The 18,594-nt window shown below is 42.8% G+C and overlaps 1 long non-coding RNA gene and 1 pseudogene across 1 annotated transcript; one reads left to right on the top strand and one right to left on the bottom strand.

Annotated features, from left to right (window-relative positions):
• The first annotated feature begins 5,346 nt into the window (after window positions 1–5,346).
• Window positions 5,347–9,489, top strand: LOC115532616 (zinc finger BED domain-containing protein 4-like; annotated as a pseudogene).
• A 6,199-nt stretch (window positions 9,490–15,688) lies between these two features.
• Window positions 15,689–16,389, bottom strand: LOC115532432 (uncharacterized). Its single transcript, XR_003974035.1, has 3 exons — window positions 16,223–16,389; window positions 15,945–16,004; window positions 15,689–15,728 (listed from the first exon to the last, which is right to left on the bottom strand). It is a non-coding gene; the product is annotated as an uncharacterized LOC115532432 (long non-coding RNA).
• Window positions 16,390–18,594: the final 2,205 nt, after the last annotated feature.

Below are 18,594 nucleotides of genomic sequence, written 5' to 3'. Positions count from 1 at the left end.
TTTGAAAAAAAACAAAAAAAACATAATTTACCTCAGGTTCAGGATCAACAACAGGATTTAGGGACTGGCCCACATGCCACAACTGATTTGGTGTCAGGTTTTGCTCTGTCCTGATGGAATGGTTGTCCCACGCCTCACTGAAGACATCCAGGCTAGCCTGGATGCGTGGCAGAAAAACGTAGTGGCAGCAGAAAATGTGCAGGATGCTGCTGATGTCAAGCCGGTGTTGATCCTCAAGAGAGTGCAGGATGTTATAATAAACACCTGTAACACTCATGAAGACATCACGCCAGAGGCGTTCAATGCTGTATTTAAAAAGGAAATTAAAAATTAAATTTTCAAGTATACTTAAGATCCTTTCAAGAACTGTTCACTTTGCCCCAGCCCAACCCATTGAATCATCAGCAATGTTTCTTAATATGATTAGATTTGTTTAAAAACTACATTTTATTTGCTTAGAAATGTTTATGATCATAGTCAGTGAATTTCTGAGAAAATTCAAATTTTCTTGAAGGAATGGTCTTCTAATAACTGCTAATCGAGCTTTCTCAATAGGAATCATAAAATCAAGTTTATCTTGAAGCTTCCAAAATGAGGGTTTACTCACCGTTGATTGTGCACGCTTTTCCCGGCAATGCCACGAACTGAGAACATTAATTCCGCTACTCCCACATTTTCTCCTCCATGATCTCCTCTCACTCTGAAAAATCACAAACCTTTATGAATTTGTTGAACTGTAAACATTTCATTGCTAATTGTATCGGTAAGCAAAGCAATTTCACTTTCAGATAAATTGGTAACATCTACTTGCAAGAGTGTTGTCCCACGAAATAATTTGGGTAGGCCCACAGTATAAAGAAAGACTTTGATAACCCCTGCTGTGGCGAATTGTGTTGTCATCAGACTTTAACAATGTCTATAGCTGCATCAAAATAACTACTACAAGTTTCAGAGTGCATTTAAGTGGCCTGGAAGCTATTTGATGGTTAGCATCGGAATTTTCTGGATAGGTCAGCAATCACACAAATATTATTACATTTTAAATAATGTGAATACCTCAGAGGAAACCCATGCTTGTTCACAGCTTCATTGAAGAAGTCCAAGTGGGTGTCAGACCGGTTGTTGTCAGCTACTTTCAGGTACATAATCTACAAGTTAAGATTGAACAATACATTAGTACTATGCTGAATCAGTTTTTCTCGTGACATAGGTCAGTTGACAACGTTTTCTAAGGGCCAAAACAATCAATGCCCAAATGACATGTGCAACAGCAAGAAAGCTCACTACAGAATTATTAAACATAACGGGATCATGTGACAGATCAGACAAGTCTTATGATATGAGAAATTAAGTCAGAGCTCACTGAATAGGATAGATGAACACTTTGAAAGAAATGTTATAGGTCAACCGGAAATTTTGAATAACAACTTTATCAAGTGAATTCATACAAAGCCTGCTTCTCCTCAGCAATGGAAAAGAGTAGATGACAAATATTTCTACCTAAGGATCACCAGATTGTACAAAATAAACTGGCTTATGAATGAGAAAAACATCCTCCTTGCTTAAAACAGGGATGGTCAGCAACATTTTGCAGTTCTAGGTCCCAGAGAGTGAAAACTCTTACCTTTCTTGAATAGCCATCTATGCCCCCAAAGATAACAAAGTTGTACCTAGGTTAAAGAAATCATAGAAGAAGTAACTCCCAGACACTACACAACAGCTCTGGCAGCATGGGTCTCACAATACAACATTTGTGGGAATGTGAACAAAACAAAATCAGACAAAGATGCAATACAATAGGCCTACACAAAATACAAAACTGGACATGAAAAAAAATGAATTTTACATACATAACATGCAGACATACCTGATGAGCTTGTGATTGGTGTCAATGTGCACCAAGTACTTCGAGAAAGGAACAGAGTACGTTCTCCTCACCACACATCCCAATCTGGTCATCCTGGCGAGCACACCAACGCTGTCCACACGATGCATAGATGCATACACTCGGCCCCATTGCACTCTGTGTCCCTGTGCGAGTAGAGCACCTCGGACTATAGTGTACCCAGCATCTGGCATTGTGCTTTTTATTGCTGTGATCAATACATCCAATTCATCGTCACTGCAGCTACTATATGAAGATGAAATAAATATATTATTTTCAGCCATCCGCCTAAATAGTGTTGCTCTAGAAACACCAAGGAGTTTGGAAATGCATTTTGATGGCAGCCCAAGTTCAACAAGATGTGTGAGAGTCTCTAATGACACAGTCAATCGCGGACGCCCACGTCCAGAACATCTTTGCAATTCCAGAGTTACAAATGTCTGTTCATTCTCTCTCTCCTGCTGGATAACAGTATTCAGACTTGCAAGTGCAGACAATATATCCTCTCCTACATCCACTATGTCACCTAGAGCACTTAATAAAATGAAGTCCTGACGGCACGCAAACTGTAACCCTTCGATGTCAAGAGGCTGCCTCTCCAAGATGTGTACCAGCCGATGGTGCAATCGCTCAAGGATGTCACGTTTTAGTGATTCCTAGGGGATAAATGAATAAAATATGACAACAAGACAATGATGTGTGCAAGCTGCTGCCAACATAACAACTTCAAAGTATTTAAAAAAGTTATTTTATTCTCTCTAGCCAACGATATTGACAAGTTTGTAGCTATCTAAATCCATTGTAGTAAGCTATTTACCTATTTAGTTATTATGGTTTGCCTGTAACTTATTTTTGGATGCATTAACAACAGGTAAGCTTTAGCAAGTGAATTACCGATAAGGTTATGTTTTCTGATGTTAGTAGGATCATATTATGCTAGCAAATGAGTTTATGATCCGTTGTCTAAAAGCATTATATGGCCAACTAGTTAGCTAACGGTAGTATTAAAAAGCTACAATACATTCATGATGCGTTATTCATGCACGCCTAGAATTTTTTTCACTTACACTTGAATCGGGATTGCCATTACCAGACGCCATGTTGAGGCCTGTCAATGGTTGAGGCTGCCGCTGAACACTTTAACCGAAAAGCAACCCAAAATGCGCAGAGAAAATGCTGTGCTCTGGCCATGCTGAGGTACCCCTCGTGGGAAAGCAGTCATGTGATTGGCTGAAATCGAAGGAGGCATCTGATTGGCTACAGAGAGTTCCTTGTTGAAAAAAATGCATTTGTGAATCTAGCGACGTCAGGAGAGTCTCAAAAATCCACACATAAATGCAGACAGTTTCACACACAAATGCAAACAAGCTCACAAATGAAAAGCGTCTTGTAAATTCAAGTTTAACAGTTTGTACATAAATGTAACAACATCCAAATACATTTTTGATGAAAATTGCAAATCTTTTTTAAATTAATATATTTATGGATTTATATTACCTTTATTTAAAACAAGACATATTTGTGTGTGGATCAGAAATATGTTTGTGAAACTTATTTTTGTTTATGGATTTATTTTACATTTATACATGCCGATATCCATTTGTGTGTGCAATGAAATGTATTTGTGAGAAGAGAGTAATTTATGTATAAATCACAAAATACATTTGTGAATCCTTCTCTGTGCATTCATTAATAATGAGACTGTTCTGACTCCATAGACCACCGCGGGAGGCGGAGGTGCATAAGCGCTGCCCGGCAAAGATCCCTTTCTCCTCCTATTCGTGGTTCATGTTCTTGAGGGAGTCAAAGCCAAAGTTCCTTCCCACCAATTCATTCTCAACCTTGGCTGAGATAACCCCCAATACGAGTCTCGTTGTAGAAATACCAGAGACGAGAGTCCGACGTGTTATGCGCCATCACACCAACAGCAGAACGGTTATCCAAATAACAAGGAAGTGTACAACACTTGCGTTACAGTCCTGGAGCTCTATATCTAAATAATATCATATAATACATAGATATCTATATCATATAACATATTGTGTGCGCCTCCAGACGATATTATGAATCACAAACGACTTTGTCGGGTTCTGCGACGTAAGGGGAGGAGCTGAGATTCCTGATGACGTCATGAGCACAGACATTCCAAATCAGCGTGCTTGAGCCTCCGTTTTTTCAAAGGCGAGCAGAACAGCTAGTGCTAGTTTTACACCAAACGCAAGTTTTAGCCACTGGGGGACCATAGGCAGGCTAGGGGAACTCATATTTAGTTAGAAAACCTCCCAAAGTGAGATTTTCATGTCATGGGACCTTTAAAAAAAGGAAAAGTACACACACACACACACACACACACACACACACACACACACACACACACACACACACAGTAAAGCTAACCTAGCCTTGCTAATGTTGGGCAAAATAACCTGCTGAGTACATCACATGTACATTATAAGTATAGCTAACTCCTACCCTAGCTTAATGAGCACATCACATGGCAGTCAACTTACAATATAGTCAACTTTTAACACATAACACATACATGAGAATATAGTTAGGTCAAGGCCGGAGCCGAAGGCCCCATTTCCCAGGCTGGCAGCATCTTCAAGAACGGGAGAGCCGCACACAGGAGACACTTTGAAGCTCTCCCCCGTTATCTGCCCATACCAAGGGCCTGAGAGACACGAGGAGCTCTCCCCCGTTAGGAGGCATACACAGCAGGGCCTGGGAGCCAAGGTCAAGTAAAACACACAGAACCACACACATCTCAAACGCACACTTCTCATCAGGAGGAAGATACAGTATAAGACTGTATCACACAGAGACTCTTCACCTTCTTCTGAAGCAGACCTTCCACGGAGGCGAAGCTCCGGACGAACCATCAGCGCTGATTAGGGACTTAGACATATTCGATTTCTCACGCTTATGACTCTGTATAACCGTTGCCACTTTACTTAATAAATCCAAGGTCCTCGTGCCGACAGACTTTATTACCTCTCCGTCTCATTTCATCTGGTCCAGTAACTAGACAGACCGTTTTTCCCTTCACTAACTAGCAACTTTAGCCGGAGTAAAAAAGAGGAGATTGAATTTTACCGTAAAACATGAAAGCACGCTCGCTCAGGCAGCTGCGCGCTCACCTCACCAATGTACGCAAGACGCGGCCATGTTAATTTGTTATACTGTAGACTCTAACGGTGAGACCATACTGCTCAGTGCGCACGTGTTAGTCACTGCTCACGAGCGCAGCACATTGGGAGTTATTTATTTATTTTACATTTGATTGCCGTAAATTATTATTAATGCATAATTTGTAAATAAGGTATATGTATGTATAAGCGTTGCAGATGGAAAATGCTTTATATCCGAGTTTCAAAATGCCCCAAGTAACTTAAGAAATATTTTTTAAAACTTTATTTCTTAAGCCAATGCATATTTATGACTTTTTTCTCCTTTTACAGATGTCAGATAAGACTCATAGCAAGGTTTGGGACTACTTCACCAAGGGGCCTACTGGTGAAGCAGTTTGTAATGCATGTGCAGCTTCTGTGAGCCAGGGATCAAGCCGTCAAAAAACAAGAAACACAACCAACTTATGGCAACACTTGAGACTTAGACATAATGAAGCTTATGTGGAATCACAAAGACAGGCTCTTCATGAAGCACAAAGAAAGGCAGAAGCACTAACTAAGAAAACTATTCAGCCCACACTTGCACAAGTGATTGATAGGAACACAAAGTGGAACCTAAATGACCCGAGAACAAAGGAGCTGGACAAACTAATAATGGAAATGATTGCCACTGATATATTGCCCTATGACGTTGTGGAGGGTCAAGGTTTTAAAAGAGTCCTGGCCGTGGCAGAGCACAGGTATCCTCAAAAAAGTGAAAAGTATTTCCGCACTCAGCTGATGGGAGAAGTGTATTCTCAAGTTGCAAATAGAGTAAAGCAACTTCTCTCTGTGGAAAATGCAGGAAGCAGCATTGCTTTTACTAATGACTGTTGGTCGGGATCCACTGAGGCTCTAATGAGCTTCACAGCTCATTTTATTGACAAGAACTGTGAGAGAGTCCAAGTTGTGTTAAATGTAAAGGACATGTTTGGGTCCCACACAGGCAAGTATATTGCTGAGACTTTCCTGAACTTACTGAAAGAATGGGACATTGACACACAGCGTGTCCACCTGGTGCTGAGGGACAGCGGCGCAAACATGATCAAAGGCATGAGACTTGCAGAGATGCCTGGCCTGAGCTGCACTGCCCATACTCTTCAGCTGGTAATCAATGATGGCCTCCACTCCCAGAGGATGGTGGGGGACATTTTGGCGAAACTAAAAAGAATAGCCACACACTTCAACCATTCAGTGGTAGCACAACAACGACTCTCTGTTATTCAGCAAGAGGTTGGTGTTCCTAACCATTCCATTATCCAGGCAGTGCAAACCAGGTGGAACTCCACACTGCATATGATTGCCAGGATGATTGAGCAAAAGAGAGCAATCACAGCCTATTCTAGTGACCACGGCAATTTTGTATGTCCAAGTGCAGAGGAGTGGGATGTGGCAGCAAACCTGGCGGAGACCCTGACACCACTGGAAGATATAACACTTAAAATGAGTAAGGCCGATTCCTCTGCTTCCTGCATTATACCATGTGTAGCAGTCCTGAAGTGTCTGCTTGAGTCAGAGGGACCAAACAGCAGAGGAATCAAGACTCTAAGAAAGACCATGCTGGAGAGCCTGGAGAAAAGGTTCTCTAAGGTGAAAGAGGCAAAAGAGGTGGTGCTCGCATGTCTGCTCGATCCACGCTACAAGGAGCGGCCCTTGTCACCAGAGACACTAGGTCAAGCCAAAGCCTGGGTAATGGAAGAAGCACAGAGGAATCCACCAGAAACACAAGGAGACACTGCCTGGGAAGAAGAGGGAGATCCAAAACGACAGAGAGTGGAGGAGGGACGGGCCCACAGTGTTCTAGACAGTCTGTATGACAACATGCTCTCTTCAACCCCTCAGGACGAGGAACCAGAGGAGATCATTGAAGAGCTGGAACGGTATATGAGGGAGCCTGTCATAGACCGGAAAAAGGGGAACCCACTGGAGTGGTGGAAGAGCAACGGTTTCCGCTTCAAGGGACTGTCTGGCCTGGCCAGGAGATACCTTTGCTGTCCACCTTCCTCTGCGCCAAGTGAGAGGGTGTTCAGTACCATTGGCAACATTTAAGAGGAGAAGCACAGTTTCTCCTCCATGTCGTGGTTCATGACTTCAGGGAGTCAAAGCCAAAGTTCCTTTCCCCCAATTCATTCTCAACCATGGCTGAGATAACCCCCACTACGAGTCTCGTTGTGGAAATACCAGAGACGAGAGTCCGACGTGTTATGCGCCATAACACCAACAGCAGAACGGTTATCCAAATAACAAGGAAGTGTACAACACTTGCGTTACAGTCCTGGAGCTCTATATCTAAATAATATCATATAATACATAGATATCTATATGTATTATTACATATTATCACGGCCAAAAGCTGTGTGCACCTCCAGACGATATAATGAATCACAAAGGACTTCGTCTCTGGTTCTTCCACTTCCACATCAATATGTAGTAGACAGAACCGCACGCTGCCTGCTGCCGGCGCGAGGCACCACCACCCGGCTGCCCGCTGCCTGGCGGTGGTGCTTCGCGGCGGTGGTGCCTCGCGGCAACCGACGGCAGGCAGCATGTCGCAGTTCATGTACTTCGATGTCGTTCTGCCATTGAATTCAAAATTCTGTAACTAGCCTGTTACTACGAACTTAGCAACTACCGTACAGTACACGTATTAACATTTAGCACTTGCTCAATCACGAAACCTTCAGAATTTCTGTGGGTGGTTACGAACCAACCAAGTGGGCAGGGCCATGAATAATAATTTGACAACGCTACTTAGCAGTGTCACCTTATCCAGATAATTTCTTCTGCCTTTTTCCTTTCATTGGCTATTGCATACAGCAGACAAACTGCATAGATTTCAAACTTACCACAGGTCACAAACTTATTCTGACCTATGTTATTTAACAAACAATAGGAAAAATGTGATTTTAATGGTGCCATTCCGTAATTCCGACGCCTTATTGTTTTGACGTCTCAATGTTCCGAAATATTTCCCATTAGATCGACATGCCACTATTCCGACGGTTCAATGTTCCGAAAACGAAACCCATTGGTCCGAAAGGTCCGTTAGTCCGACTATTCAAAAAGGAGGCGCATTAGGCCGACGGTTCAATATGCCGAATAGGAAAAATAGTTTTATACCTCGCTCGCTCCCTCTCCCTCTCTCTCTCACTCTCTCTCTGGCTCCAAAATACAACCTAGGCCTACATATCACGTTCACGATGTATTTGAGGGCAAAAAGACAACGCTTCACTTCATTTCGACACGGTGTTGCAGCGCCATGGACAGAGAGCGGAGGTCTAATTCTCAACACGGGCACGAACACACACACACACACACACACACACACACACACACACACACACCAACACACACACACACACACCAACACACACACACACACACACACACACACACAGAGAGTGAGAGAGAGAGGGAGCGAGCGAGGTATAAAACTCCTTTTCCTATTCAGCATATTGAACCGTCGGCCTAATGCGCCTCCTTTTTGAAAAGTCGGACTAACGGACCTTCGGACCAATGGGTTTCGTTTTCGGAACATTGAACCGTCGGAATAGTGGCATGTCGATCTAATGGGAAATATTTCGGAACATTGAGACGTCGGAACAATGAGGCGTCGGAATTACGGGCAGGCCCCATTTTAATGGCATGGGCTCTTTAACATTCGTAGTGCTAAAGATATTCCCCTCACCGTGTATCCATTCCTCCAGCTCCACTATCTCGCCGAGTGCCAGGCAGCAGATTCGCTGCTCCTCAACCTGGAGAAAATTGTCCAGGTAAATACTGATAATAATTGTGAATACAGCCCCATCTATCGTAACACAGCAATGGTCACTCATCTCAGATTTTCTGCATACTCTACTGAAATTGTAACTTTCAAAATCTCAGCCCAATATTTTGTCAGCTAAAAACAACTGCATTCATGCAATATTGCCTGAAAAGTCTTAGCATCCAGCATGTAATATTAAATTAATCATTTATCAAATTGTATTGAAACACATTGTCAATCCATTCATGGGGTTGAAATAGGTAGTGCATACCAAAATGAAACATACAAATTAATGTTCAGCATGACCAGAGATTTTTTGTTTGCCATTGTTTGGCCCTGTAGCTCGCAGCCTACCATGGTTAACAGATCACAAACATTTAATACCAATTTATCTCCCTTAGCATCTCACCATTGGGCAGGACTAGGGTTGCCAACTTTCAGAAACTAAAATAAGGGACGGCCACCACGGGCCCGACTCCTGTGGGGCGGGGCGCCCGCAGCAGTGGTATGTTTTATTTTGTGCTGGTGTTTTTAGTAAAGGGTTGATCAAGAAAGGAATTAGTCATACTTAAAGCTTGAAATGCTTTATTACCACATAACATTCTTTTATAAAGTGCAGTCAATTAAATCTTGAATGAAATCTCTTTGTGTGGCGTGTGCAGCAATGAACTTTTAAAATATAAACTAAATAAACTGAGAACTTCATGTTACTTTTTAAGTGCATAACTATAGGGACTCTCTTTGAACATTTTTACAAAAAAAACCAGTACAAATAAACAACAAAAACACTTATAAACTTATGTAAAAAAAGAGAGTGCAAAACATTACTCCTTCCCTCAACATTACTCCTCCCCTCAAAACTGTTACTTCTTTTTCCAGGTGTACTTCTTGTTACTCCTTGCAGCACTGAGTAACTCTTTGTCTTTTAAAGCGCTGTTGTAAAACTCTGAACAGGACTGCTCAAAGTTGAGAGTGATCAGGAGCTCATTTCTCATGAGCTCTGTGGAGCACCTGTTCCTGCAGTCACTCCATTTGTTGGCCATTCTGGAGAAGATCCTTTCCACACATCCAGTGGATGCTGGGATGCTCAGGATGTGTCTGGTGATAGACAACATGTTTGGCAGGTCAGCTACTCGAAAGAGAGCCACCCACCTGGCAGCCACACCTTTGGACTTCCATTCATCTTCAGCATCTTCTTTGAGCCTCTTCAGAATGGGTTTTGCTGTGGAGCATTCATCATAAAGTTCATCCATGTTGACTTTATGGATGAGGTTGAGCTTGGTGGTCACCCTCTCAATGTCAGTAAAGGTCATGGTGCCATGGTGCAGAGAGAGAGGTTGCAGTGAGAACAACCAGTAGTGTTCCGAAAAGTTGAACCATTTCTCAACATATGAGAGTGCTGTGTTGAGGAATGCACTAAAATCTGCCCTTGCCATGTCAGCATCAAGTGGACGGAGACGCTGCAGCTTCAATTTAGTTAAGTAGCCATAGAACTGTTAATCTCGTCTCTGTGTGAGCTTTTGCTTGAAGTTTTCCATGATGGAATATAACTCAACACAGGTGGTTTCATCACTCTCCAGCCTCTTTACAACTTCCTCAAAGAGAGAGAGGATATTATTGCAGAAAAGAAGGTAAACCTCCACAATGTCTCCATCTTCCTCAGTTGAGTCCTCACTGAACTTTAACAATGCTCGAAGTTGTTTAGGACACTCCTCCCCCCAGGCTGATGAAGTACGATTTCAGTGCAATCCAGGTTTGCATTAGCCGGGTGATGGCTGGATTAAGGGAGAGCCACCTGGTTGTGACATGTTGCAGAATTTCCTGGAACTCAACATCATAAAACCTACAAAACTCTTTGAGTGATTCTCTTCGTTTGGCAGATGTGGAAAAGAAGGCATAGACCTTCAGCACAACATTTTCCACATCTACAGTGAGCTGGTCAAGAGCATGCTTCACTGTGTTGTGCAAAATATGGGCATCGCAGTTTCCTTGCAGCAGATCTTTTTGTTACTTCTTCAAGTTGGTGAAGACAGAGTTGTGAATTCCATAATTCACATTTGTGTTGTCTGCAGTGCACTAAATGCTGTCACATGATCCAACGATAAGCCAAATTTGTCAAGCGACTGCTCTGTGAGAGCTACAATCCCAGCAGCGGACTCATCTGCATTTTCAATGAAATCCAGCATTTTGTTGGTGACCCCGTGAAGTATTGAACAGCAAGGGGGAACATCTTCCTGTTTCCTTTATTTGATGCATCTGTCTGAATGGAAAATGGGAGGGGTTTATCTGATGTTAGGGCCTTGAGAACATCAGCCACTGCCTTTGGAGCAAGGACATCTTTAACCACTGACTCTGCCATTGTTGTCCTTATACATTTTTTTTTTTTAATTTTTGAATCCAGGAGAATCTTTTGATTCAGTTTATGTGCACAGTCAACACTGTTGTAGCTGAGGTTGTGTCTTACTGTGTGGTACACCTGTGTCACCTCAGCTGCGGTAATATAGAGAGGAGGAGTGGGATGACATATTGTTGATCAAATTGAACATTTGTCTGCTGCCTGTCTTGTCACTCGAAAAGAAGTCAGGTCATCCAAACAGTTAATCCACACTAATAATATAATTGATGTAATGATCACTGAAAACTGCATTCCTCAAAAATATAAAAATTGTGACACAGAATACACAGAAAGCTCTACAAACATTTTTAATCTAGGAAATGTATGTATATTAAAGAATAAAGGTTTTCTTTTAACAAATGTATTTATTTATTTATTAACTGATAATCCATTAGTATGATTTGTTCTTTAAATGGCCATATATAATATTTATATACTTCTGTATATTAAATAAATGGTCGTTCATTCGACTTTTAAAACTCAACATCCTAAACAATCAATCAAACCACAACAGTTTACTAAAATAGGCTCTGCCCATGCACTGCGATGTTCTGGCAAAAGCACAACCAGATAGGAAATCAATCACAACATAATGTCCCATACCGTATCAACCTCAGGAGATGATTGGGGTATGAAGAACTGTGACACTGACGCTTGGGTCTTCTGTGATCTTTCGTGTCTGCAGTGTTGCTCTCCTGTTGCATGCTGTCTGATGTCAGACAGCCCACCGTGCGCCACTGAAAACACTCGCCGACATATTTGACAACTTGCCTTGTAAACATCTCCACTGACGCTGTCCAGTCAAGGATGTGCGTCTTCCCACTCACGTCCGTACTTCTGCAAGCGTTTACGCTTTTGAGGACGTGGTGGAGTATCGGGTGTAGTGGACATTTTTAAAAGGCGCGGGTTTTGTGAGCAGCGCCGGTGTGTGGTGTCTGTCGCTAGGCAACAGTGACCACCACACGCATGCGCAGACACACAGATGACCGGAGCGGGTCTTGCGTAGATCCCGCCGCGACAATTTTGCTGACCGTAGTATTCCCTGTGTTTTGTTTTGATCATTATTGTTAGATTTTGTATTTGTGTGTGTGACAGACATGTGTATTGGACATTTATGGAAATACGGAACAAATTGCGTCCCGTATTGGTTCAATACGGGACGCAACATTTAATTGCCAAATAAGGGACGATTCCGTATTTTACGGGACGGTTGGCAACCCTAGGCAGGACTGCATCACCCTGCACCCGCATTGAACATGCAGGGAGTTACTCAAGGTAAGGACTGATATATTGAAATCTGAAATATTAGTGAATAGAAAGGCCCCATGGGTATTATCAGACATGGTTAACAGATGACTCTCGCACAACGCCCACCTCGGGCCAGGAACGGCAGTCCCTCCTCAACTCCCTCCACCCCCCGTACCAGCCCTCAACATGCAGCCTTCTTCCAGCCTGGCCTACAGACCAACATGGCAAGGGGGAAGAATGGCCGATACCATTCCCTGCTCTGGTGAGCAATAACCGACAAATACTGGAGGGTCATTCTGTGCCACAGATTTTGGAAAAGATTCACCATCACATATTTTCCTCAAACTTTGTCAATAACTTTTGTCATTTACTAATGTTAATAGCTAATTTCAGTAATATGAGTAATGAGGATAAACACTGAAACGTGATATATTTGATACACTACATTTTAGCCATATTTCATGTCTGTCAACAGCGGCAGAGTTCCAAATACTAAGCCTGCTGGAAACGATAAAGAACCAAAACGACCAGCTTACGGCTAAGGTGAACCTACTCACCAGTAGGATGAACAGCACCCCGGGGCCAGATGTGGAGATGCCGGACAGCATTCAGTTTCCCCTGGAACAATTGGAGGCAGTGGAGGAATTTGAACAGTTTTTAAAAGAACCGTCAAATGGCCCAGCTCGACAGAGAGTGGTGAGTTTTCTTACTTAATTAGGTTTAGGTTTATTGATTGCCCATGATTATTGCAAATATTCTATTTAAGCAGCCCTGAACAGGCCTGTCCTGAACCGCCTTTTCCGAGTGGACAGTCAGTGAGTGACAATCTCCCTGGTTTGGCATTGTGTGTAAAGGTGGCACAGGTCCATGAGGGTGTGAGCCAAGTACATGTTTAGATCATTAATTTTTTTCAGTTTTTCTACATTTCTGGACGCTTTCAACAGGAACAAAAACATTTTAAATTCAACCTAAGCTTAGGAATGTCTACCTACCTGTCTATTTAAAAAAAGATGTCTTTGCCTTTTAGATTTCTTCTTTGGCCAACATTGGAGGCCAGGATGTGAAGCGGGTGACCTGGAACATCCTGGGCAGGCTGTTCACTGATGAGGTGTCCCATCAGTTCAATTGGAAGGGTGTCAACAACAAAAAGCCTTTTAGCAGGATGGCAACAAAGACCTTGCTTTTCAGTAAGTATATAATTCATAGTAATATTAAATACGTTCAAAGTCAATAGTTTGTTGGGGCAGCCTTAAAAATCTTGGCAGTGGCTATTCGTACGGCGACCGAGCTTGTCACATGACCGCACTTGACCTATCAGCCTGCTCGGCGCTAACCCTAACCCGGCCGACCGTAATTTTAGTAATAACCCTAACCCTAACCTGCAGTGAAAATAGACTAATGCAGTATTTTTACGGCGCGCCGTATGAATAGCCTAATTGCTATTCTTACGGTCGCCGTACAAATAGCCACTACCAAAAATCTTAGCAACCGTCATCAAATATGACCGTGTAGCCTTTTTTTAGACTAGGCTACTATACCAGACCTTTTTCTTTTTACGTTTGATGTCTCTTTTTTTTTACTCGAAATCAAACATAGTATGACCATGACACCCTGAGCAGCTGATGGCTACTTTGCCTAAGCACATTTTCAGTCAGGTAGGCCTATGCCTGATGTTATGTTTAACACAATGCAATAGCTAGCGCTTCAGTGAAAACCTGACCCGGTCACTTATTTAGTAGGGACAATATGCTAGTGAAAATGTTCCTGTTTACTATCAGACAGGGCAATAATAAATGATAATAAAAAAAATCCTACCTTTCTGACAGGCACTCTGCTGTGAGATTTCCTCTTTTTGATGCCTTCAGTTTCCTTCGGCGTTGACCATGGGTGCGATTCTAGAATGTGGATATGCCAATACTAGCCTGGGTATACCCATGCTGCCTTGCGCGCGATTTCATTTCCCGCTTTACTTTCTTTCACGCAATCCACCTAACCCGTGGATTATCCACGGTGTCCGTGGGTATGAATGCCAACCGCGCATCTCTACTAGTCTTTACTTTAGGCTACTAGTTTCTTTACTAGTTAGTAACACTTCCTGCCCGTGAGCTCCAGCTGTTCACCGGATTCCCTCAAAGTCAACAATGGATACGTCATGCGATTCCCCCAAATTTCTGGAATGACAAACTTTCGTCGTGGGGGTTTCGAACGTCGCAGAATAAAAAATCGCAGATCGCAAGCATGTCACATTACAAGACCCATGTGCCATGGCAACGCCATTGCTGTAAAAGGCCTACTCTCATTGGTTGAATCGTTGAGAACGTTTTAGACTCAATCAATATAAGGTCGCGGGGAGCCGAAGCTCTGTTCGTTTGCATAGTAACAATGTAAGGCCAAAACATTACTAAGAAACGAAATAGTTAATCAATACAGGCTAAAAAAAGTATTATTATAATTTATTTATTTTCCATGAAAAGTGGGCTGGCCAATGGCCCCGCGGCCTCATAGGTTCCGGCGCCTATGAGTGGATTATCATGTCAAGAGAAACGCACCCCAGGTGTGGGCAACAGGCCCATCATGTTATCGAAGTAAACGCACGCAAACGTATTGGCTGCCTGGTGGTTGCGATAGATTTCTATAATAATTCTCTTCCGTATCAATACACAAATACCAGCTGCGCTTTCTCGCTCTATTCTCTCGGACAGCGAGTTAACAGGCACACATCAGCGCCAACATAGCCCCGCCTCCCCTCACTCCGGTCTCTGGCAGTAATTACTAGTCTCAATGCTGTGTGTTAGCTAAAGGTTAGCCAACAGAGCTAGCATGTCAAGTGCAGTGCCTCCGCGACCAGTTTAGGTAGAGAAGGAAAACGGCAGGAGTGCTGTTTAGAAATACTTTGGATTTTAGGCAAATTACCAAAAGACGCATGGGGGCGGGGGCTAAGGATCATCCTCTACATTAGGGCTCGTCTTATACAGTTTTAAATTATCAAATAATACCGACTGCGGTTGTTCAGCTGGTTCTATTTGCCGTTTATTGCTTCGTTTTCGAAATGTTTCAAGGTGCTTGCTCCAGTAGTCTTCTCCTTGCTGCTACAGTAGGCCCAAAACAAAATACTCGGTTTATCGAAGCACTTTGCATGTTTGCATGTGTAACAGACTTCGATCAGCCTGTTACATTAATGTTCACAGGTTTTCGTGTGACTAGTTGGCCGATAATGCAGAGGAGACGTGGAGTGGATCTGACAGCATTTATTCCCCTTCCAAACTGTAACATAGGACAACAGGGTATATCACGCGTGGGCAGTTGGAGATAACGCTGACATCCCCCCTTTCCAAACTGCCGAACGAGAGCACAAAATAATAGAAGACAATACTGTGATCGTATAGTGTGTACCAAGTATAATAAATGAAAATAATAAAAATACATGAATAATTATAAATTAAATACTGACAGATCTTTAAATATTATTAACACACATACCTGTAACATAGGACAACAGGGTATATCACACGCGGGCAGTTGGAGATAACGCTGACATCCCTACGACAGCATAATTAGCCCGTTAGCTCCTACTTGAATACCTTTCATTCAATTCAGATCTTATTACACTCATTTGCATATTTGCCGATCCGCGAACAGCGGAACCCATAGTAAACATTCATACACCATGAAAGATATATACTGTATGTGTCATGAAAACAATGAGACAACGGCTAAAACAAAACATTTATGATGTAGGACTCATAAATCCAACTTACCCCCTTTCCAAACTGCCGAACGAGAGGAAGTCTGGGCGTGTGCGACCCCAATTAGCGCCCCATCGGAACCAACAATAAATGACAAGTGGAACTAAATAAATAATGTACCATGTTACAGGTCAAACATTTGGGGAAATTCACTATAAATATGTAAATATTTATATATAAATATATAAAGCACACTATAAAACTGTTACACATGCCTAACAGTGGCCATTAATGCACCCTGTTGTTCACCAAATGTGTGCATTCTTCTTAAAGTTAGTAAAAACCTATTACATAAAACCTGTCTGTTTGATTACAGGTGCTGTGAGGAAAAACGTGGTGACACGGTCAGCCACGGACGCGGAGGTCACCAAACACGCCATCAGGTGGTTAAACCTGGCGGCGGATCGGGCGGCGAGGAGACGTGTCCCTCCTCCATCCACTCCTCCACCCGAATAACAATTAAACAATCTTTTGATTGAACTTCTTGTCGTTCACCAGTTATGCACTGTATATAGCGCAGCATTTCATGTTGTAGCCTAATAGTAAAAATATTTTATGTCTGCACCGACCTATGCCTATAAAGCACTTAATTAGGTCCACAAAATGAATGTAAAGTAGCCTAGCCAACGTAGACTACTTAACAAAACCAGAATAGGCTATAACCTATAATTTTCCATAAATGTAAATGTCAATTTTCTATTTTCTGTTTTTCTATTGAGTAGTGATTACTTTTGTGCAGTAAATTGATGTCTTGACTTGAACCTTTTCTGTTATTGTTATGCCTATTGACAATATTGTTAGGTAAAACATACAAGGCAATGCATATTTAAACTTATGCCTAGGCCTATATTGCGGTAGCCTAGGCTAGGAATGATAGTTTTGAGTTTTATCCTATAGTTTAGTTTATCCTATTTTATCCTACAGCAAGAACAGAAGGGATTTTGAAAATAAGATAAACGGGTCCAAAACGGACCCGGGCCAGATGAGCCAGGATCTTTATGAGTCCGTTGCGGTTCCGCGGCGGATGTCTGTATACATTTGCGGGTCCCAAACGGACCCCCAACGGGTCCCAAACGGACCCGCCACGGAGGTAAGGTTTTAATCGCGGATCCGGCGCGGAGCCACTGCGGATCTGCGATCCGCCTTCGTAGCGGATCCGTCCCTGAGTGCAAGTGAACTCCGATACGGGTCCGTTTCGCGGGTCCGTTCCGGAAGCCGCGGAGTCCTTTTGCTGTGTGGGTTGTGTGGACTTGGGACCATCAAATATCCCAGGATGCATTTCGCATTCCTGTTTTAAAATATCAGTGTAAGCTATAAAATAGGCTACATAGCAGGGGGTGCCATGCCGTAATTCCGACGCCTCATTGTTCCGACGCCTCATTGTTCCGACGTCTCAATGTTCCGAAATATTTCCCATTAGATCGACATGCCACTATTCCGACGGTTCAATGTTCCGAAAACGAAACCCATTGGTCCGAAGGTCCGTTAGTCCGACTTTTGAAAAAGGAGGCGCATTAGGCCGACGGTTCAATATGCCGAATAGAAAAAATAGTTTTATACCTCGCTCGCTCCCTCTCTCTCTCACTCTCACTCTCTCTCTGTCTCCAAAATACAACCTAGGCCTACATATCACGTTCACGATGAATTTTGGAGAGCAAAAAGACAACGCTTCACTTCATTTCGACACGGTGTTGCAGCCCCATGAACAGAGAGCGGAGGTCTAATTCTCAACACGGGCACGAACACACACACACACACACACACACACACACACACACACACAGGCTTGTCTTTGTCACGTTGTGGTACAACCTGACAGGAACCTACATTGTGGGAGCCACCCTTCCTAGACATCATACACCTCTGAAAAAAATCTGGCATGTTTAGATGCACTTGAGGAGCATGAATATCACTTCAAATTAACAATATTCATAACTTGGGTTCAGACCTGACTAGGACCTCCTATGTGGGAACTTCTCAGGTATAGCTATTCTTCTGGGGACCCTAAACACACATCTCAGGATTTGCTATTCTTCTGAGGAACATCTTAACACACTCCTCAGGTATATCATTCTTCTGGGGAACAGCTGTTCTGACATCCCTAGACAGGACCACTATCTGGTGCAATAATCTCAGACAAACCACCACAAACAGACTGTGGGTTGACCAACAGTTGACACCTGCGCCACAGACCTAGTCTAAACGTGAAGGTGATATGGCCTACCTACGGTCATAAAATTAGAGTTGGGTGATAGTAAGTTTGGATCATGTACGGTGCAGGCATTATAGAACAGGTTTGTATGCTATGCTATATATATTTGATTCTCTATTCAGTACCTTTTGTATAATAGTACGACCCAAGTGACGTCATGTTCTCGCGTCAG

Source organism: Gadus morhua, chromosome 19 (assembly GCF_902167405.1).
Source record: "Gadus morhua chromosome 19, gadMor3.0, whole genome shotgun sequence".
NCBI classification, from domain to species: Eukaryota; Metazoa; Chordata; class Actinopteri; order Gadiformes; family Gadidae; genus Gadus; species Gadus morhua.
This window is presented reverse-complemented; position numbering and strand designations above follow the sequence as displayed.